Here is a 23,455-nt window from a genome sequence, read left to right on the forward strand (position 1 = left end):
ATTAAATTAAGAAATGCAAATTCATATCGAGAAAAAACAAATTGAAATTCAGAATCCCAACATTATATTAAGAAATTACAAATTGAAATTGAGAAATTAATAAATGAAAATGAGAAATTTAAAATTTGTATGAAAATATTTTTCTTATAAAGTGTTTAAATAGGATATGGATTTAAAATAATATAAATTTCAATACAAAATTAGGTTTTCCTAATATCATTTTGTATTTTGTCAATTTCAATTCGTATTATCTCAATATTAATTTCGACTTCTCAATATCAATTGGTTTTTTCTCAATATTAAGTTGAAAATTCAAATTTCAATTTGTTTTTTCTTCATATCAATTTTGATTCCTAAATTTAATTTGGTATGTCTCAATATTAAATTGGATTTCTAAAATTCATTTTGGTGTTTCACAATATAACTTTGGATTTTCTCAAATTAAACTTGAAATGGTGTAGTTCAGTTCTAGTTCAGTTCTAGTTCAGTTCTAGTTCAGTTCTAGTTCAGTTCTAGTTCAGTTCTAGTTCAGTTCTAGTTCAGTTCTAGTTCAGTTCTAGTTCAGTTCTAGTTCAGTTCTAGTTCAGTTCTATTTCAGTTCTAGTTCAGTTCTAGTTCAGTTCTAGTTCAGTTCTAGTTCAGTTCTAGTTCAGTTCTGATTCAGTTATTGTTCGCTTTTAGTTCAGTTCTCTTTCAGTTCTAGTTCAATTCTATTTTAGTTCAAGTTCAATTTTAGTTCACTTCTAGTTAAGTTCTAGATCACTTCTAGTTCAGTTCAGTCATAGGCCCTTCTTCAGTAAGGAGTGCTTGAATTCGGGAATTAGTTTTGTGAAGTTGGAAATATTAATTTAGAAAGCCTCAAAAATGTTAATATCTTGTGAATAGAAAGGAACACTTTTTTTGTTAAATTATTTGTACACTTAGATTCTTTCATGCGGTGCAATGTTTTGTTTACTATACAAATGTTAAATATGAAGTTAGAAGCGAAAAGTTAAGTTATTTAGTTTTAAGTTAAGGGCAATTTTTCTTACTCTTTAATACTTTAAAATTTGTTTAACGAACAATGTTTCCAAGTCAAAAATTTTCCAAATTGATTTTGTATCTTCTGATAAATTTATATTTGTTTATGTTTATTTTTAATTTAAAATTTGTGTTAATTAAAATATTTGTTGTTATTTTTAGCCACTTTTGTGTTTATATTTTGAACTTTAAGTACAAAAGCACACAAACACTTAAAATAAAATTTATAAAAAAAAACCGACAGATTTAAGAAAAAATTTCTTATTTTTCCATTTCGTTTTTTAAAAGGTGTTAATTGAAATGCACTTGAAATTAATTGTGGTATTTATTTATAAAAAAAATATTTAAAAATTGTATGGCTGGTTTAGTTTTTATCGGATATTTTATTCTTCTTTATTTAATGATTTTTTTTTTGCTAAGTAAAGTAAACAATTTAAACAATTGATTGAATTTTTTCACCTTTTTTTGTAATGGTTTATTTCTGTTTAATATTATTATTGTGTTATTATTAATTTAATACTTTTATTAAAACGAAACAAAAAGCGCGCGCGCGTTTAACATTAAGACGCGAAGAAAACCGTGTGTGTATGGCATCACTTGTATGAGAGTAATGATCACGAACAGCAGATGATCATTAGAACTAAACCCAAAAAATTGTGTTTTAAATAATGAATTGTTTTTATATGCTTCAATGAAATTTTCTTTCGAGTGTAAATGAAATAAGCTCACTCATAAAATACTCAAAACTATGGGGAGAGCAAAAAATTTAAATATTAAAAACAAACATTAGATAAATCTATTTTATTTAAAAATTTTAAACACAAAACAAAAAACTATTAGTAAATGCATATTAATAACTTGATGTATGACAGTTTTTAAAATTTTATATACATTTTATCTACGAAAAAAAGTTCATTCATCCATACACAAAATAACCTCAACTATAACAAGGACGTCTAATGATCTTTTCATTAGTTGCTGTTTAAATGTTATTTAAAATTTTAAATAAAATACGCAAAAAAACAAACACCGAAAAGGTTCATTATACTCATGCGAATTTTTTGTTTTTGAAAAACATTTGAAGACAGAATCAACAAAAACTATTTAAATTTTATGTCGCGATTTTTTTTCTTTTCTGAACTGCATGTCATTAACCGATACAAAGTCATATTTTTTGTACAAAAACTTAAATTTGCCACGTTTATGAATTTAAAAAAAAATTTACTTGATTTATGACAATACTAACTTTTAAAAATAATAACACACCTTTGTTAATGACAATTTTAATAATTTCTTAATTAGAAAAGTGATAAATTTGATGTTTATTATTAAAATGTTTAAAAAAATTTTGTTTATACTTTAAACCGTAATTTTGCTTCAAATCAAAATAACTTATATGAGGGATAGGGTCATAAATGGACCGATCCTGATAAAGTTTGGTAAATTTGTCGAATTTCATCTCTCAACTCACATTTTTTCAGCCTTTTTCTGGAGTCCACTACACTATAGACTAGACTATAAAAAAAATGTAGTCTATATTATATACTATAGACTGGAATATAGACTAGACTATAGACTATAGAATAGACTTTAGACTAGACTACAGAATAAACTATAGAATAGACTATAGACTAGACTACAGAATAGACTATAGACTAGACTACAGACTAGACTATAGACTAGACTATAGACTAGACTATAGACTAGACTATAGACTAGACTATAGACTAGACTATAGACTAGACTATAGACTAGACTATAGACTAGACTATAGACTAGACTATAGACTAGACTATAGACTAGACTATAGACTAGACTATAGACTAGACTATAGACTAGACTATAGACTAGACTATAGACTAGACTATAGACTAGACTATAGACTAGACTATAGACTAGACTATAGACTAGACTATAGACTAGACTATAGACTAGACTATAGACTAGACTATAGACTAGACTATAGACTAGACTATAGACTAGACTAGACTATAGACTAGACTATAGACTAGACTATAGACTAGACTATAGACTAGACTATAGACTAGACTATAGACTAGACTATAGACTAGACTATAGACTAGACTATAGACTAGACTATAGACTAGACTATAGACTAGACTATAGACTAGACTATAGACTAGACTATAGACTAGACTATAGACTAGACTATAGACTAGACTATAGACTAGACTATAGACTAGACTATAGACTAGACTATAGACTAGACTATAGACTAGACTATAGACTAGACTATAGACTAGACTATAGACTAGACTATAGACTAGACTATAGACTAGACTATAGACTAGACTAGACTATAGACTAGACTATAGACTAGACTATAGACTAGACTATAGACTAGACTATAGACTAGACTATAGACTAGACTATAGACTAGACTATAGACTAGACTATAGACTAGACTATAGACTAGACTATAGACTAGACTATAGACTAGACTATAGACTAGACTATAGACTAGACTATAGACTAGACTATAGACTAGACTAGAGACTAGACTATAGACTAGACTAGACTAGACTATAGACTAGACTAGACTATAGACTAGACTATAGACTAGACTATAGATTAGACTATAGACTAGACTATAGACTAGACTATAGACTAGACTATAGACTAGAATATAGACTAGACTATAGATTAGACTATAGACTAGACTATAGACTAGACTATAGACCAGACTATAGACTAGACTATAGACTAGACTATAGACTAGACTAGACTATAGACTATACTATAGACTATACTATAGACTATACTATAGACTATACTATAGACTAGACTATAGACTAGACTATAGACTAGACTACAGACTAGAGTATAGACTAGATTATAGACTACATTATAGATTAGACTACAGACTAGACTACAGACTAGATTATAGACTAGATTATAGATTAGACTACAGACTAGATTACAGACTAGATTATAGATTAGACTACAGACTAGATTATTTATCAGGAGTTTATAAGTTATAAAAAGTACCGAAACTGTCGTGGGGTACCGCGGTATATTTCGATATCAAAAAGCACTAAAGTGCTGAGTTCCCCATGTCTGGTAACAAATTTATAGATATAGGCTTATCACATTTCCATTCATAACCAATGCTATAATCCTATTTTTCTCTGGGAAGCATTAGAACCTTAAGCTTAAGACCTTCATTTTGAAAACAATAAATAATATTACAGAAAAGATTTTAAATGTAAATACTTGACAGTGTTAAGCACATAACAAAATAAAAATAATTGTATTATATTTTTGTTTATTTGTTATTTTTAATTAAAACTAAATCTAAATAAAAACTTTTTAATTAAAAAAAGAAAACAAAAAGGCGCCTAGGAAATCATGCCAAATTATTTTTACTACTTACTCATAGAGCAAAGACCACAAATCAACATAAACTAAATAAATAAATGATTATATTTCTTTGACAATTTAGCAGACCGTAACCAATGTATTTGTAACAGTAATTGATGTATTTGCCACTCTTACGGTACGTTCACACCTAACAAATATTTGAGGAAAACTAAATAAAAAATTATGCTTAAACTCAACGTGACTTATTTTTAGTGCTCAATGTAGGGCATTCATTTACATTTTCCCACACTCAATTAGGAAAAAACGCTACAATTAAAAAAAGCATTTAATAAGCAAAATCATACGAAACAAACTGCAGAAATGCAATAAATATTTTTACAAAAGAAATTTAAAAAAAAGTAAACACATCAACGAATAATATTTGTATTTAAATAAGCAATTCACGTGAGTTTTAAATTTTACAAACAGCAGCAACTATTTGTAAATTGAACCATTGTAAAATGAGAAATATTATTTTGATTTTCATTTATTGAGACAAACATTTATGATCACATTGAACAAGTATTTAAAAAAATTAGGTAAACAACATTACAAGAAAGGTATTTAAAATTGTCTTCAAAATCAGCTGATTTGAAAAACATTACAATAATTTTCTCTTTTAAAAATAAATTTTCTTATGATGAAAACTGTCAAGTTCATTTATTATGTTTATGTAATAATTTTATTATGATTATGTTATGTTATGTTTTATTATGATTATGTTGTTGTTGTTTTTATGAAACTAATGTTTATGTGAGTGATTTGATTGTTGTTGTTGCTGCTGCTATAGTCATTGTAGTGTTTTAAATACATGTCAACTGGCAACAAACTACAAAATAAATTGACATAGAAAAATTAAAAACATATTTTGAATTTGTAGCTAACCCAGCAAAACATTCATTTCATTTTAATAAAATATAAACATGAACACAAATATTTAATAGCGAAAGAAATTCAGTTTTCTTTTTCTCAGTAATTTCTTGAATTAATCTAATTTTAATACTTTTGCTGGGTTAACACGAGAGTTGCCAATTTGTCCAATTGTGTACAGGGATTTTGTTCCTTAAATTAAAGAAGTATAAAATCGCCAAAACATACATAAAAAGTGCGAAGAAGAGTTTTAGGAAGTTTTTTATTTTCAAACAGGCAACAGTTATATTCGGGTATAACGAATCTTATGTTTAGACCAATTAACAAAGCATATGTTAACACGATTTAATAATTCATTAGTTTAATACTGAATTTAATAGTCGGTTATGAATAGGAATATGATTTTTGAAATACGCCCTTTAGGGAGTTTGGATTATGAACTGATCGCTAAAGAATTTAAAGATATTAGTGTTTAAATGAAATCCTTTTTATCGAATAATATAATAATAAAGTAAAAGAGGTGTTATGTATGTATGGGTTAATCATGAACCGATCCACATATAATTTTAAAGAAAACTTGATTATATCGAATTTCATCGCTATACATGACTTTTAAGCAATTTATGAGCATTTTAATCGTTTTCTGACATGGTCCTAAAGTAGAGGGGCTTGGATCCAATATTATGAATATTATGAATCTTATGAAATTTGCCAGAGAGATAAAATTTCCTATAAAACTTATTTAGGTCGAATTTTTGCTGGTAAAGGTAGTTATGAGAGTTAAAGACATTTTCTGAAGGGGTTAGGGTCAATTATGGACCGATTGTACGAAGATTTTAGTTAATATACATATACCTTGTTTATATCAAATTTCATATTTGTACTAGATTTGGACTTTAAAGAAATTTTCTGAAGGGACCCTTAATTAGGGGTTAGGGTCAATTATAGACTGATCCTTATAAAATTAAGTAGGATGATTTATAGTTAATATAAAACTTGCTTATTTCAAATTTCATTGTTATAGTGGCAATTTTAAGCTAATTACGATCGTTAAAGTGATATTCAGAAGGGGATCTTCTTTAGGAGAAGGATAATGCATATAAAAGAATTTTATATGCTTCATTTCATCCATCTCGACCCATGATGGTGGTTACAAAAACTTCGATAAAACCTTTAAAACAAATATTTCATTAAAATTTCTATTTCCGGATATTGCTTGATAAATTTTTCCATAAAAACCTGATAAGTCATAAAAACAGTTTGATATTTGCCAGCAAAATCTTGGTCAAGACTTTTAGTTACTCATCATCATTCAATAACTACTTACTACCCTCTGCATTTCTTATAAGAAGTCTAGTAATGACTTACACCTAAATAGTAATATATAAAGGTAAGTACTTATTTAACTCAGTATTTGTTAATGAGTTCAACGATCTCATTTTTTGACATTTTTGTCAAATCTTTTAATCGAAGACTATTTAAATTTATGATCTAATACCGGCAACTCTGTCTTGTGACCCTTGTTTAGTTTTTTGTCTATAATTTTTTTCTCCCCAAATGTTGTAAACACTATTTTCTATAACTATATTGTTGTATGTTGATTGTTTATTATTTGCGCACAAGTACTTATTGTGTGAATGGCAAATTTTTAATAAAAAAAATATTTAAATTTAGCATAAAGTAGTCATTTTGCATAATAACAATCTATTTTTAGCAAAATGTGTATGCTTTCTGTTATAACCAGCCTATTTTAATTGAATAAACGATTTAAAAATAAAACACAATAATAAAAACACCAAGCAGCAACCACATACGATTACAAGTAACACAGTTGAGATCTATCCCAATAAACATCGATTCAAACCTGTGAATATTTTTGAAAATTTTCTTAACTAAATAATGTATTTTCCAAATTGTTTTCAAATTTTAAAGTTTAGCCCAAAGAATAAACAAGAAGTGAAACGCTGTCATTTTTTTACAACAATAACATTATGCTCTTCTCACAGACGAGTGCTGTGTAAATCCAACACATATGTAAAAATTTTATTCTCTCTCCAAACTTCAAAACTTTTTCGCGAAAATTTGAGGATAATAGCACTTTGAAATATTTTTTATCACTTAACATTATACTTTATAATTTTTTTGCACAATTTAAACACATTTAATAGCCCGAAAATAATATATTTTTTACAAACGAAAAAAAAAATATTTTTTATTTTTTGACTTTGAATTTTTGTTGGTTGAAATTAAAACTAAAAAAAACAATGTTGTAAATTTTCGTATGGTAAACGAAAAAAATATTTCAAATAAATAATTTATTTTTTCAATATTATAGATTAAAAAACATATAGACGTGTTTATAAAAAGTTTGTAGATAAAATATGTGGAAATTATCTTAAGAAACCTTTCAAAGTATAAATTGAAATGTAATATTTTTTTTTCAATATTTTTCAATACGATTTTTTGCAACTATGTTGACTTGAGAATTCTACTAATACATTCTTAGAGTTAGGTACCGGATGACAGTAGACTTAGGTACTTTTGACAACAGTTTCATTTCTTATTTATTCTTTGGTTTAGCCTTTGAAATAAACATGATAATTTCAAAAAACGCTTAAAAAAATATAATGTGTGATATTTATAAAATTTTCAAAGTTTTGTTTTAATTGAACTTAGAAAAGTTTCTTTCAAAAAATAAATTATTTTAGAAAAATAAAAACAGAACATTTTTTCTACAGCAAGGGAGCGAAAAAACGTTAAATATAGGAGAAATAATCGGAGATATAAAAGAAAAATATGCTAAAATAAATGTATGAATGTTTTATTTTCAGGTGATGTAAAAAAATATATGAATTTTGCAATAGTTAGCATTATAATTAGGGTTTGAAATATGTATGAAAATAATAATAAAGAATACTTGAAATACGTTTGAAAATTTTTTTAGTTTCAAGCTTACCTCTAGCCTTTTTTTAAATTTGAAATACATTTGAAAAATACGTTTGATTTCTAACTGCCTTTTTGTTTGAGAAGGCCATAATTTTCCATTTGAAAACAAAAATTTTCAAATTTGTTCTCAAAGGCTATGTATGAAATTTGAATAGGTTTTCAAATATACATTTACATCATTTCAAAGGTTTTTGCTTATTGGGATCATTCATTCTCTGACTTCACCTATGTATTAAGTAGGTACATGTGTGTAAACAAAATAAAAGCGATGGCTTTAAAGTTTACATTACAATGGCGACTGTGAGCGTTTTATTTTGGCGAAAATCACTGTTAGTAGTAAATTTACAAAAGGTAGTATTCTTTGAGATATCTCTTAATTTTAACACGAAATATTTTACTTTAAAAAGGATATGTGTGATTAATTTGGTTTTGCAAAGATCGTTAGTCCTTTTAAAAGAGTCTATTGTTTTTGTGGTTTTGCGACCTGTGACAGTTTTGCCAGACTTGCTGAACTACAATATTAGTTCACTAGCGAAAGCCCTTTTATTAAAGTCTCTTTTTTATTATCTAGTATTTAAATAACATTTTGAATAAAAGGAAAATCTATTTTATTGTTAATGATTTGCAAAAATCATTTTGAAAAAATGTAATTTTATAGAAAATTTTGAAAAATTCTTGTTTTTATAAAAATTTTCGGAAAATTCTCTTTTTATTAAAAAATTTTCCAAAATATTTCTTTTTTATAGATATTTTTCAAAAATCCTCTTTTTTTCATAGCAAATTTTAAAAAATTCAATTTTTTATAGACAGTTTCTTTAGAAAAATAATTTTAAAAAAGATAATTTTAAAAAATTCTCTTTATTATTAAAAAAAAAAAAACTTTTTTTTATAGAATTTTTTTTTTTAAATTGATGTTTTCATAAAAATATTTCATAAAATAATATTTTCTGTTAAATTTTCAAAAATTTCAAAATTTTTTATAGAAAATTTTCTGTTTATAGAAATATTATATTTTCGAAAAATGCTCTTTTTGTAGACAATTATTCGTGATTTTAATAAATTAATTATTTTTAAATTATTAAAAAAAAAAAAAATTATACAAAATTTTCTTAAACTTATGTTTTGTTTTTTTGGACATTAAAGTTATTAATAAGTTGAGCGCTTAAAAAATGATTCGAAAATGATCCCGATATATGATTGAAAACTGATTATTTGAAAAACAATAACAAAATGTATAGCAATCATAAATTGATCATCCTGGTTTTTAAAATATGATGGTTTTAAAAACTTATTTTGTGATCATATTTCAAGCAGTTGGAAGATCTAAAATTGTTTCTTATGTAATTGTTTTTGTTTGCAATGGAATAGACACACTTGCACTTAAAAATTACTCAAAAATGAGTCGAAACTGATTAGAAAATGAGCTCAGAAAATACTCTTTTAGAAGAGTTGGCGAAAAATTTTGTGTGGCCTAAAATGAGTTGATAAATTCTCATTTCGTTTATAAAATTAAATGTATAAGTATTTCAATTTGTGTGATATTTATAAAGTAGATTTTCTATCAAGGAAATTGAAATTATATTATGCTTTAATTATAATAATTATATATGTTTTATGATGTTCTACGGAAGATAGTTAGGTGACTACCCAGCTAGCATTTGGAAGATTGTTGGATGATTAATCAGTAAACTGAGTCATTTTTGACTCCTTTTGATGACCTAAAAGTGATTAATAAGTTGAGCGCTTAAAAAATGACTCGAAAATGAACCAGATGTATGATTTAAAACTAATTATTTGAAAAACAATAACAAAATTTATAGAAGTCATAAATTGATCCTAGTGTTTAAAATACGATGGTTTTAAAAAACTTATTTTGTGGTCATATTTCAAGCAGTTAGAAGATCTAAAATTGTTCCTTATGTAATTGTTTCTGTTTGTAATGAAACAACAACACTTACACTTAAAAATGACTCAAAAACGATTCAAAAATTAGTCGAAACTGATTAGAAATGGGGCTCAGAAGAGACTCTTTTAGAGTTAGCAAAACATTTTGTGTGGCATAAAATGAGTTGATATAATTCTCATTTCGTTTATAAAATTAAATGTATAAGTATTTGAATTTGCGTGATTTTCTGTCAAGGAAATTGAAATTATATTATGCTTTAATTATAATAATTTTATATGTTTAATGATGTTGTACGGAAGATAGTTGGGCGAATAATCACTAAACTAAGTCTAAATAATTCCAATTAATGTTCAAAATCTGTTTTATTTGAAAAACAATAACAAAATGTACAGCAATAATAAATAGGTCATCCAGATGTTTGAAATATGATTGTTTATGAATTTAGTTTGTAGTTAAATTTCACGCAGTCGGAAGATCAAAAACTGTTTTCTGTTGTATTGTATTTGTCTGTAACAAACATAAAAATTACTCAGAAAAGACTCAAAAATGACTAAAATATGATTCGGAAATAAATCAAAAACGACCAGTTATTTGGCTCATTAATGACTCAAAAAAGATTAAAAAATGAGTCATAATTGATCAGAAGTGGGGCTCATAAATGACTCGACGAATGTATCATTTATGATCAGAAAATGAGCGCATATATGATCATTTTAATCGTACAGAAGAGTCATAAATGACTCGAATGTGATGAAAAATTTCAAAAAATGATAGCTGAGTATATACTAACTAAGTCTAAATAATTCTAATTAATGTTCAAAATCTGTTTTATTTGAAAAATAATAACAAAATGTACAGCAATCACTAATTTATTTTGTGGTTACATTTCACGCAGTCGGAAGATCAAAAACTGTTTTCTTTTCTATTGTATTTGTCTGTAACAAAATAAAAAATACTCAGAAAAGACTCAAAAATGACTATAATATGATTCGAAAATAATTCTAAAACGACCAGTAAGACGGCTCATTAATGATTCAAAAATTATAAAAATATGATTCAGAACAGATTAGAAGTGGGGCTCATAAAAGACTAGTTTAGAAGAGTCGCGGATATGGTACCATTTTATCCCGACTAATGTATCATTTATGATTAGAAAATAAGCGCATATATGATCATTTTAATCGTGCAGAAGAGTCATAAATGACTCGAATGTGATCAAAAATTGTAAGAAAATGCTAGCTGGGTAAAAGCATAATTTTTAGAAAATTAACGAAATTTTTTAAATAAAAAATTATTTGTGCTAAATTTGTAAATATTCTCCTTTTATAAAAAATATTTTTTTTTAGAAAAGTGAAAAATTTATTAGATATTGATCGGAAAAACAAGGTTTGTTTTTAAAATTTAAAATGGTTTAAGAAATTAGACTTTTTGGAAGTTAAGGAAAAAAAGGCAAAAATTCAATTCTAATTTACAACTTGAATTAAAAGTTTAAAAATGTCTTTAATAATTTTTTGTGCATTTATATATTTAGAAATTATTTATAAGTAAGTATGAAGTTTAGATTCAAATAAAAACTCACCTTTAAATAACTCTAAAAATAACGTTGTTGATTTTAAACGGTGTTATCTGCAAAAAAGAAGAATAAAATACAAATTAAAAATATGCGCAATAATTAAAATTATTATTTATAGAAAGACAAACCGGCAACAAACCACTCTAGGGATGTTTATACAAAAAAATTTGTATATTTAACTAAAATCCATAAAAAATTTAAACAATAGCAATTTTTTGCTAATAATAAGTGTTAGAAAAAAGTAAATACCAAAAAAATTTCAACAAATAAATAAATATTAGGTAAAAAAATTAAAATAAACATTAAAGAACATAAAACCACACTTATTAAATAAAAAAATATGTTAAAGTTCTTAAAATATACACTTAAATAAAAAACTTTGTATGTTTATTTAACTCAATTTTCTAGTACACTCAAAGAAACATTTTTCAAATAATGAATTTGAAAACAACCTTGACTTTTACTTTTGTTTATTTTTTATTGCACAAAATCCCCTTTAAATATTTTAAAAATAATTGAAAAATAAACAATTATTATTAGCATTTTGACAAAAAAAAAAATATATATAAATTAAACAATTGAAAAACAAATAAGATTATTTACTACTTGACAGGGGAAAGAACTTTAAAGACAAGAGAATGTCAATGTGTCCGTCATAAATCAATGAGAATTTTCATGAAAATAATCGCTACAAATCACGTAGTATTTACACAAAAGACGTCAACAGTGTCTGGCTGGAGGGAACGTGATTGAAAACATTTTTATCACATGTTATAAAAATATCAAATTACCAACCCAGACGACTGAAGTATTACAAAAACTGAAAATTGCAGTTTTGATATGCGAGTTCAATAAAAATGTATAAAAACTGGAATTACATCTAGCTCAAGAACTATACATGTGATCAAATATAGACTTCAGACTTTTTTTCAAAATTAATATGGCAACCAAAAAAATTTCTTAACAGTTTTGCTTGGTTTACACTTAAAGGGCGAATTTGAAAGGGAACGAGGTAAATTGTGGAAAGAAAGACAAAGACACATAGGCCAAAATATATATACACACAGCTTTGTTTTAGATATAATCAAAAAACGTGGACTTTCTTTTAATTTAAAACGAGAAAAAAAGAAATAACACGGGTATGTCATTATAAATTTGTTAAAACCAAAATAATAAAGACACCAATTCATTAAGACATTATAAAAAAAACGTGCCGCAAATAAATTTTCGACTCAAAATAAAAATGAAAACAACAACAAATTTTCCCTAGAGAAAATGGCAAATTAGGATTGAAATTGTTACAAATGATTTATATCAAAAAATAATTCATTCGTTGTAAGAAAAAAGTATTCAAAATAAATTTTGAAAAAAAACTCGTGTAAAAATAAATATAAATATGTATGAAGAATGTTTTAATTAAAATGATAATAAATTTTTGTTGTAATTCTTACATAATTGTCATTTTTAAGTTTATATGTATATTTTTGGCGAATTTTAAAAACAGGTAAGAAGAAGTGTGAAGCAGGCAGGGAAACTTTAGTACTTTAATAATTTTTTCAGTACTTTTTGATATCGAAAAAAAAACCGCACAATAGGTCTAGTCTATAATGTAGTCCTTAGTGTAATATATAGTGTATTCTATAGTCTACTATATAGTCTAGTCTATAGTGTAGTCTAAAGTCTAGTCTATAGCGTAGTCTAAAGTCTAGTCTATAGTGTAGTCTAAAGTCCAGTTTATAGCGTAGTCTAAAGTCTAGTCTATAGTGTAGGCTCTAGTCTAGTGTATAGTCTAGTCTAATCTGTAGTCTATGTAGTCTAATCTATAATCTAGTCTAAAATCTGGTCTATAGTGTAGTTCAAAGTCTAGTATAAAGTGTAGTTTAAAGTCTAGTCTATAGTCTAGTCTATAGTCTAGTCTATAGTCTAGTCTATAGTCTAGTCTATAGTCTAGTCTATAGTCTAGTCTATAGTCTAGTCTATAGTCTAGTCTATAGTCTAGTCTATAGTCTAGTCTATAGTCTAGTCTATAGTCTAGTCTATAGTCTAGTCTATAGTCGAGTCTATAGTCGAGTCTATAGTATCGTATATAGTCTAGTCTATAGTATAGTCTAGTTTATAGTGAAGTCTACAGTCAAGGCTATATTCGAGTCTATAGACATGTATATATTCTAGTCTAAAGTCTAGTTTATAGTGCTGTAGACTAAGCCTAGTCTATAGTCTAGACTATAGTCGAGTCTATAGTCGAGTCTATAGTCAAGTCTAAAGTCAAGTCTATAGTCTAGTCTATAGTCTAGATATAGTAAATTCTAGAGTCTAGTCTATAGTCTAGTCTAGAGTCTAGTCTATAGTCTAGTCTATAGTCTAGTCCATAGTATAGTCTAGTCTATACCATATTATGTAGTTTAGTCTATAGTCTAGTCTATAGTCTAGTCCATAGTATAGTCTAGTCTATAGTCTAGTCTATACCATATTATGTAGTTTAGTCTATAGTCTATTCTTTAGTTTATAGTCTAGCCAATAGTCTACTATATTTGGCTGGTTGGTTATTCTATAGTCTATAGTCTAGTCTATAGTGTAGTCTATAGTCTAGTCTATAGTCTAGTCTATAGTCGAGTCTATAGTCGAGTCTATAGTCGAGTCTATAGTCGAGTCTATAGTATCGTATATAGTCTAGTTTGTAGTATAGACTAGTTTATAGTGTAGTCTACAGTCAAGGCTATATTCGAGTCTATAGTCTTGTATATATTCTAGTCTAAAGTCTAGTTTATAGTGCTGTAGACTAAGCCTAGTCTATAGTCTAGACTATAGTCGAGTCTATAGTCAAGTCTAAAGTCAAGTCTATAGTCTAGTCTATAGTCTAGATATAGTATAGTCTAGAGTCTAGTCTATAGTCTAGTCTAGAGTCTAGTCTATAGTCTAGTCTATAGTCTAGTCCATAGTATAGTCTAGTCTATAGTCTAGTCTATACCATATTATGTAGTTTAGTCTATAGTCTATTCTGTAGTTTATAGTCTAGCCAATAGTCTACTATATTTGGCTGGTTGGTTATTCTATGACAGTTTTATTTCCTCTGCTAAATACAAGATTGCGATGTTAGTCTAGTAGTCTAGTTTTTGTGTAGTATACAGTCTAGTCTATAATCTAGTCCATAGTCGAGTCTCTAGTCAAGTCTATAGTCAAGTCTATAGTCAAGTCTATAGTCTAGTCTATAGTATAGTCCATAGTCGAGTCTCTAGTCAAGTCTATAGTCAAGTCTATAGTCTTGTATATAGTCTAGAGTCTAGTCCATAGTCTAGTCTACATTTGTTCATTATTTGCGTTAGTGTAAAACAAGCAGCATTGAACAAAATTTTAATCAAATTTGAATTTTTTAAATTCTCCTAACAGCCCTAATGGGCCAGAAAATATTATAAATGTAATTTAGCAATATTAAAATCTAAACATATAAATAATTATTTTTATATTAAATAAATTTTACTAAATTTATTTGCAAAATGAAAAATGTATTTTTATACTAAAAACAGAAATGCTAAAATAATAAGAAAAAATATTTTGATTTAAAAAAAACTATATCTTAATTTCAGAGGTTTGTTAATGAAAATGAGATTTATGTACATTTATGGCTTTGCTACAAATAAATTTATTTAAAATTTCCTAAAAATATTGTATATGTATATTCAACAAACATTTGTTCATGTTATCATTTATTAAATTTGTCATTTTAGTTTAGAAACAAATGTTACAAATATAATCATTTTTGGGTTAGCTGCAGCCAGCCAGCCAGTCAGCAGCGCACCTGTTGCAAATTAAGCAAAATCGATGAAAGTATAAAATAGAAATCAAAAAATTTACGCGAAATGAATAACGTAATTGACAGGAACCAAATTGAATGGAATGTATTGTGAATATTTCAATTAAATATTCAATAAATTTTTAACTGTAATTATTTTATTTTATTTGTATAAAATAATAAATAGATTTTTGTAAAATATTTATATGATATATTTTTCTTTCAAAATACAAATTTAAAAATATTTTTAATGTTTAAAATAGTATTAAGAGTATTTTTTTAAATTTTGTTTATTTTGCATAAAAATAATTCGTGCGTTAGTGGGCTGTTGAGTGACATAATCAGGTGGCGACGACGACGCATATTTCGTGGGATTCTTAATGAATGGTGAGCATTTTGAATCGGAGCGAGTAATTAATATTTGAAATGGTAAGAAATTAAAAATACAATTTTAAATTTGAAAAAACATTAGTTTTAACAATTATTTGCGTTAGTGTAAAACAAACAGCATTGAACAAAATTTTAATCAAATTTGATTTTTTTAAAAAATTAAAATTATGAACAGAAATTATTGCCAATTTTAAATATAAATACATTAAATAAATAAAAGTCATATTTCATAAAAAATATTTTTCCATTAATTTCTAGGTTTTTAAAATACAAAATTTTAAAGCAGGACTTACATAATTCCCCTATAAATCTCATACAATAAATTAACAGAATTTACATAAAAATTTAATAATTTTTATTTCAACACTTGATTGAGTTTTAAAATATCATTAATTTACAATATTTACATGCCGTTACTCGATTTTGTTGTTGTTATCGTTTATCAATTACTACTACCCTACAGTCAATCTTATAACTAATGGTGTATATTTAGAATTTACTATTATTGTTTCGTCTCGTGTCTAGGCATCAGTCAGTCATGTATTAATTTTTGGGATCACATAAATAACAGGTTGTGTATAATATACATAATTAATAAAAATGTCAAGAAGTTTAAAAATTTACATTAAATTACGATTAAATAGATTTGTAGTTTGTTGTTGTTATTTGATTTTTTTAATCACAAATTTAATTTTAGCTTTATAATATACAAAATACTATTACAACAAAAACAATATTATTTATTTCGATAACAAATCGACTACAACAATAGAAGCAGTTGCCGCCAGCCGTAGCGTTTCAAATACGTATGTACGTCTAAGAAAAAACATTTGCCCGACGTAATAGAAATTATACAGTTGGTGAAAAAAATCTACGTCACAATAGACGATGTCTTAGGAATGACTATATACGGCTATAGTCTCGTCTATAGTCTGGACTATAGTCTCGTCTATAGTCTGGACTGTAGTCTCGTCTATAGTCTGGACTGTAGTCTCGTCTATACTCTGGACTATAGTCTTGTCTATAGTCTGGACTATAGTCTCGTCTATAGTCTGGACTATAGTCTCATCTATAGTCTCGTCTATAGCATGGACTATAGTCTCGTCTATAGTCTTGACTATGTTCTCGTCTATAATTTAGACTATGGTCTCGTCTATAGTCTTGACTATATCATCGTATATAGTTTAGACTATAGTCTCGTATATAGTCTGGACTATAGTCTCGTCTATAGTTTAGACTATAGTCTCGTCTATAGTATAGACTATAGTTTCGTCTATAGTCTTGACTATATTCTCGTCTATAGTTTAGACTATAGTTTCGTCTATAGTATTGACTATAGTATCGCATATAGTCTGGACTATAGTCTCGTGTATAGTTTAAACTATAGTCTGGACTATAGTCTCGTCTATAGTCTGGACTATAGTCTTGTCTATAGTCTGGACTATAGTCACGTCTATAGTCTTGACTATAGTCTCATCTATAGTATTGACTATAGTCTCGTTTATAGTTTAGACTATAGTCTCGTCTATAGTCTGGACTATAGTCTCGTCTATAGTCTTGACTATAGCCTCGTCCATAGTCTGGACTATAGTCTCGTCTATAGTCTGGACTATAGTCTCGCCTATAGTCTGGACTATAGTCTCGTCTATAGTATGGACTATAGTTTCGTCTATAGTCTTGACTATAGTCTCGCCTATAGTTTAAACTATAGTCTCGTCTATAGTTTAGACTATAGTCTCATCTGTAGTATGGAATAGTCTCGTCTATACTCTGGACTATAGTCCCGTCTATAGTCTTGACTATAGTCTCGTCTAAAGTCTGGACTATAGTCTCGTCTATAGTCTGGACTATAGTCTCGTCTGTAGTCTGGACTATAGTCTCATCTATATTCTCGTCTATACAAGGACTATAGTCTCGACTATAGTCTTGACTATGTTCTCGTCTATAATTTAGACTATAGTCTCGTCTATAGTCTTGACTATGTTCTCGTCTATAATTTAGACTATAGTCTCGTCTATAGTCTTGACTATAGCATCGTATATAGTTTAGACTATAGTCTCGTATATAGTCTGGACTATAGTATCGTCTATAGTTTAGGCTATAGTCTCGTCTATAGTATGGACTACAGTTTCGTCTATAGTCTTGACTATAGTCTCGTCTATAGTCTGGACTATAGTCTTGTCTATAGTCTGGACTATAGTCACGTCTATAGTCTGGACTATAGTCACGTCTATAGTCGTGACTATATTCTCATTTATAGTATTGACTATAGTCTCGTTTATAGTTTAGACTATAGTCTCGTCTATAGTCTGGACTATAGTCTCGTCTATAGTATGGACTATAGTCTCGTCTATAGTCTTGACTATAGTCTGGACTATAGTCTCGTCTGTAGTCTAGACTATAGTCTCGTCTATAGTCTGGACTATAGTCTCGTCTATAGTCTGGACTATAGTCTCGTCTATAGTCTGGACTATAGTCTCGTCTATAGTCTGGACTATAGTTTCGTCTATAGTCTCGTCTATAGTTTAAACTATAGTCTCGTCTATAGTTTAGACTATAGTTTCATCTATAGTATGGAATATAGTCTCGTCTATAGTCTGGACTGTAGTCTCGTCTATACACTGGACTATAGTCTTGTCTATAGTCTTGTCTATAGTCTTGACTATAGTCTCGTCTAAAGTCTGGACTATAGTCTCGTCTATAGTCTGGACTATAGTCTCGTCTGTAGTCTGGACTATAGTCTCATCTATAGTCTCGTCTATACAAGGACTATAGTCTCGTCTATAGTCTTGACTATGTTCTCGTCTATAATTTAGACTATAGTCTCGTCTATAGTCTTGACTATAGCATCGTATATAGTTTAGACTATAGTCTCGTATATAGTCTGGACTATAGTATCGTCTATAGTTTAGACTATAGTCTCGTCTATAGTATGGACTATAGTTTCGTCTATAGTCTTGACTATAGTCTCGTCTATAGTCTGGACTATAGCCTTGTCTATAGTCTGGACTATAGTCACGTCTATAGTCTTGACTATAGTCTCATCTATAGTATTGACTATAGTCTCGTTTATAGTTTAGACTATAGTCTCGTCTATAGTCTGGACTATAGTCTCGTCTATAGTCTGGACTATAGTCTCGTCTATAGTCTTGACTATAGTCTCGTCCATAGTCTATACTATAGTCTCGTCTATAGTCTTGACTATAGACTCGCCTATAGTCTTGACTATAGACTCGCCTATAGTCTTGACTATAGTCTCGCCTATAGTCTTGACTACAATCTGCTCTCCTCCTACAATCTCGATTGCAGTTTCGTTTATAGTCTTAACCATGGTCTCGTCTACAATCTTGACTATAGTCTTGAGTATAGCCCCGTCTATATTATTGACTACAGCCTCGTCTTTAGCCTTAACTATAGTGCCTTCTATAATCTCATATATAGTGTTGCCTGTAGTCTGGTATTTAATGGTCTCATCTATTGTTTCGTCTATAGACTTAACTGAAGTCTAATCTATAGTCTTGACTATAATCTCGTCTATAGTCTTGATGATAGTTTTTAACACAGTCAAGTCTAAAACGATGACTATTGTAGACCAGTCTTGACTATAGCCTCGTCTATGGTTTTGATTATAGTCTTGACATGTTTTCTTGAAACTAACTGTAAATTGACATTTAACTTTTTTTTTTTAAATTATACGTATTAGACAATATACTATATTATTTATATTCATTGAATATTATTCAAATATTTGTTGTTCTTACTAAAAAAAAAACAATACCTAGAACGTTTTGTTCAAAAACTTGAAAGAGGGAGGGCACGTGCTTTTAAAAAAAAATTATATATTAATAGTATTTTGTTGTTATTTGTAAAGTAAAAACAAAATACAATATTTACCGCAAAAAAAAAAAAAAAACAAAAACGCAAATCTAAAACGTAAATTATGGCTAAAACGTATTTAAAATGATTTTAATATATTTAAAATACAATCAAAAAAAACCTTCTATTGACATGATTTGCTTTTAGCTTTTTTTAGATATTTTTTTCTAGTATTTTAATTAATTTCTAGTTATGAGCTTAACTGAACCTGATAATAATCGTAACGATAAAGAAATTATTTTAAATAGTAAACAATTTAGTTTTAGTAACACTAATCAATTTACCTTGATAGAGTTTTTTTGTGTAATATTTAATAGAACATAAAGTAATAAACAATGTATTGTTGTTAAAATATTGGCAACAAATGATATCTTAAAATCTATAATTTTCATAATAATTATTGTTTGTAACTTTGGATTTAACCTTAAAATTTAAGTTGTTTACAAACATTGAAAAAAAGAAAACAAACTTGAAGAGATTATATTGTATGACTCAAGGCAGATAATTGAAAGAGGGATTTGTTAACGTATTTGATATTGAGTAAATTTGGTAATTTTTTGGGAGTAATAACGAATTATTATTGTAATCTACTATAGTGGAGGAAGGGTACACTTCATTTTCTTTTTTTTGAGAGAAAGAAAATAGAAAAAAAAACATGGTCTAAATAGAAAATAAAAATTGTTTTTATAATGCATTGAAATGTTTTTATTTACATGGTCGTGTTGAAAATAAATAATTGCTGGCGATATGCACTACTTAATGCCAACAAAAAATGAGGAAAACAAACTAAAAAAAAAATCGAAAAAAATTATAGTAAAATTAACAAATAAAATAAAAATAAGAACATGACATTAAACATCTACAACGACAGACAGCAACAATGTAAATTATTTGTTTATAGAACTTATGGATGAAAGTCTATGATTTTGTAAAAAAAAAAAAAACATTAGAACCATTAAATTTGAAAGTTCTTGTTTAAGGGGAACAGCAACGATTTAAAGAAATGCCCTACAAATTTTACAATTTCGACAATTTGTCTGATGTTTTAAAATTTTTGAAATTTATTAACAACTGTTTTTTCTCTATACAAAAAGATTTCAAAATTTTCTATATTTCCACTCAGATCTGTAGCTATGTCATGACTTGAATATATATTTATCCATTAATTTTATTTTATTTTTAAACGTAAAATAACAACACTTGTATAATGTAATGAAAATAAACACACAGAAAAAAAACAACTTTTATCAATTCTGGATAAAATAATGAATGAACGAACAAATGTTTTGATGTACATTGATCTCAGTCACTAAAAATAGTTTTTAAAATATGTACCCTACTACATTACTATAGAATTGTGTTGTAGATTTGTGCTAATGTTTGTAATGCATATAAATTTTGTTCCTACAACTATTTTAATCGTTTAAATGATCTCAGTAACTTTTTTGCTTAATTTTCCACACATAATTTTCCATCTCTGATTTTGGCAATAATAAAACAATAACGACATACAACTTCATAGGAATTTGTTGTTCTTGCTCTGTTTTGTTTTTAATAAAAAAGCAAACTATGTACAAAAACAAAATTTACCATATGAAGCTACATATATGTTGTTGTTGTGTTTTTGTCAAAGCATGCACAAAAATTCTTTGTTGTAGATGAAATTTTCAGAGATTATCTCGGATTTTGCTCACACCTCCGTTATTTATAGACCGATTCTGATGGTTTTAAGAAGCGATATTCTTGAAATCATAGAATTAGATAGATAGAATTATGAAAGGTTCGTATCTCACAGATATCTGAATTCTTCTGAAAACTAATTTCAACATACACATACAGAATCCCCCGGGGCATGTTTCCTTTATGAAGGACCCTCAATTTGGTGTATTGCAATCCCGGGGTAAAGAGGTGTCAGTACCTCTAGTCTGCGGGTACAATAAACTGGTGATGTCATTTCACTCCTCGGCTTGTCCTTGGTACTACGGGTGGCCAGTTGCCCGCAGGACTTGTCCAGGTTGATCAGTTGGTTGAGGTTCCCCACAGAGGAGTGACTGTGGGACTAAGCGTTGGAAATGAGTTGGTGTTAATTGTATATGGTACGGGATGAATGTAGGGGTATGCGGGCCTCAACCTAGAATAAGTGTGTCGTATGTTTTTTCTCTTATGAATGTGGCGGATGAATGAGAAGTGTGCTGGGTTGAATGATGATGGATGAAAGGTATCATATACCATTGAATTTTGCTTCCTTGTCCAGGTATGTTCATACCAGAATTACCGCAGTGTGTCACTGTAAGTAAGAATAAAGTCTTATTTGACAGATTCGTACTTCGGTCTACCGGTTACGTCTCTAGGTGATGTTGCCGACTCAACAGAGGCCATCCCATCTGTGTGGTTGTAAACCGAAGTCAAAGATTCGATAGCTGAAGTACTTGAGCAAAGTGCACGTATATTGAACCGGAACATCCATATACATAAATGGCCACCTGCGTGTAACAAACACAATGAGGCGGTGGTGAGTCGTCACAAAGCTCACCTAGTGGTTTAAAAAGACCACCGTGAAATAGGCCAACACGGCAGGTGTTCACGGAAATCAGTCGATATTAATACACGGACATGAAAAATTCAAAAAGTACCTTTTGAAGAACGACAAATTTGTCATATGTAGCTCCCTACCGCCGAAAACTACTTTAAATTACTGTACGGTATCCTAGAATCAAATTTGACCAACTATATGTATATAATTTTATACTTGTTTATAAATACAAAAATTAGCGTGTTAAATACTATAAAACACCACCCCACACTAATAATACTAAATACGAGAGATGTACTACAATCTCATAAAGATCTGTAACGGAATTTGTAAAAAAAATTAAATAAATAAATAAATTAAAAACATTGCACACAATCGTACATTCATTCATGCATTTAAAAACAATTAAAAATAAATATATAGAAATACAGAAGAAAAAAAAAATAGATCAAAAATAGTAAAGATAATATAAATGATATTTAGAGGCGCCTCTCCTAAATTTAAACCCCTTGATGTTGCCAACCCCTTGCATATAAATTTATTTGTTTATTGGAAATTGAACAGAAAGTGGGAAGGGCGATGCAAGTGTAAGATGTGATAAGGAAACATTTACTTTAGTGGTATGAACGGAACGAAATGAATTTTATATATAATTTTTCATTTTTACATTTAGTACATGCCATTATCAAATTAGTAGCGTGGGACAAATTAAATAGATGACCGTTATAAAAAGTTACGATAGAAAGAGTGAAGAGAAGAACAATAAATTGTTGTCACGTTCAATTTGCGGGTGGTGTGGGTCTGCGAAGTATGCGATTGTATGTTTGATTTAATTTATTCGATATATTATTATAAGTTTGATTCAATTCATGTATGTCGTAATATTTAGTAGATGGGAGAAAAAAACATTTCTATGACCAATAATATGCAGCAGGCAAGAGCTTCCTTAGTTTACTCAAATATACACATTTCTCTTTTTTAGATTTGATATATCGAGGGACTATATTCAAAAGTCCCTATCTAAAATAATACAAGTTTTCAGGAGAGCAAAAAAACTGTTTATTTCGCTAGTTAGTGAAGATTTTTAAATTTTTTCTTCTACAATATATTTCTACGACCATATACTAAACCCTTATATAAAAAGAATTTTAAATTTTGCATTATTTGCAA

At 28.0% G+C, this 23,455-nt stretch overlaps 2 protein-coding genes across 14 annotated transcripts in view; both read right to left on the reverse strand.

Annotated features, from left to right (window-relative positions):
• The window catches only part of LOC119600373 (E3 ubiquitin-protein ligase RNF181 homolog), a 71,607-nt gene that overhangs the window by 34,666 nt on the left and 13,486 nt on the right, over window positions 1–23,455 (reverse strand). For all 4 annotated transcript variants that reach the window (XM_037950553.1, XM_037950555.1, XM_037950554.1 and 1 more), the window contains exon 2: window positions 11,703–11,749. The gene's annotated coding sequence lies outside the window, so the exon portion shown is untranslated. The remainder of the gene's footprint in view (window positions 1–11,702; window positions 11,750–23,455) is intronic.
• LOC119600371 (serine/threonine-protein kinase OSR1) overlaps window positions 1–23,455 on the reverse strand; it is a 67,604-nt gene that overhangs the window by 30,634 nt on the left and 13,515 nt on the right. For 6 of the 10 annotated variants that reach the window (XM_037950541.1, XM_037950549.1, XM_037950542.1 and 3 more), the window contains exon 2: window positions 11,703–11,749. The gene's annotated coding sequence lies outside the window, so the exon portion shown is untranslated. Of the gene's footprint in view, window positions 1–1,031; window positions 1,652–11,702; window positions 11,750–16,169; window positions 16,187–20,036; window positions 20,053–23,455 lie in introns of those variants that run through there. The other 4 variants (XM_037950550.1, XM_037950548.1, XM_037950551.1 and 1 more) reach the window with 4 other exon arrangements.

The sequence above is a fragment of the Lucilia sericata genome, unplaced genomic scaffold (genome assembly GCF_015586225.1).
Source record: "Lucilia sericata isolate MDLA Ls3-8-SP2 unplaced genomic scaffold, ASM1558622v1 Contig000111F_arrow, whole genome shotgun sequence".
Classification (NCBI taxonomy): domain Eukaryota; kingdom Metazoa; phylum Arthropoda; class Insecta; order Diptera; family Calliphoridae; genus Lucilia; species Lucilia sericata.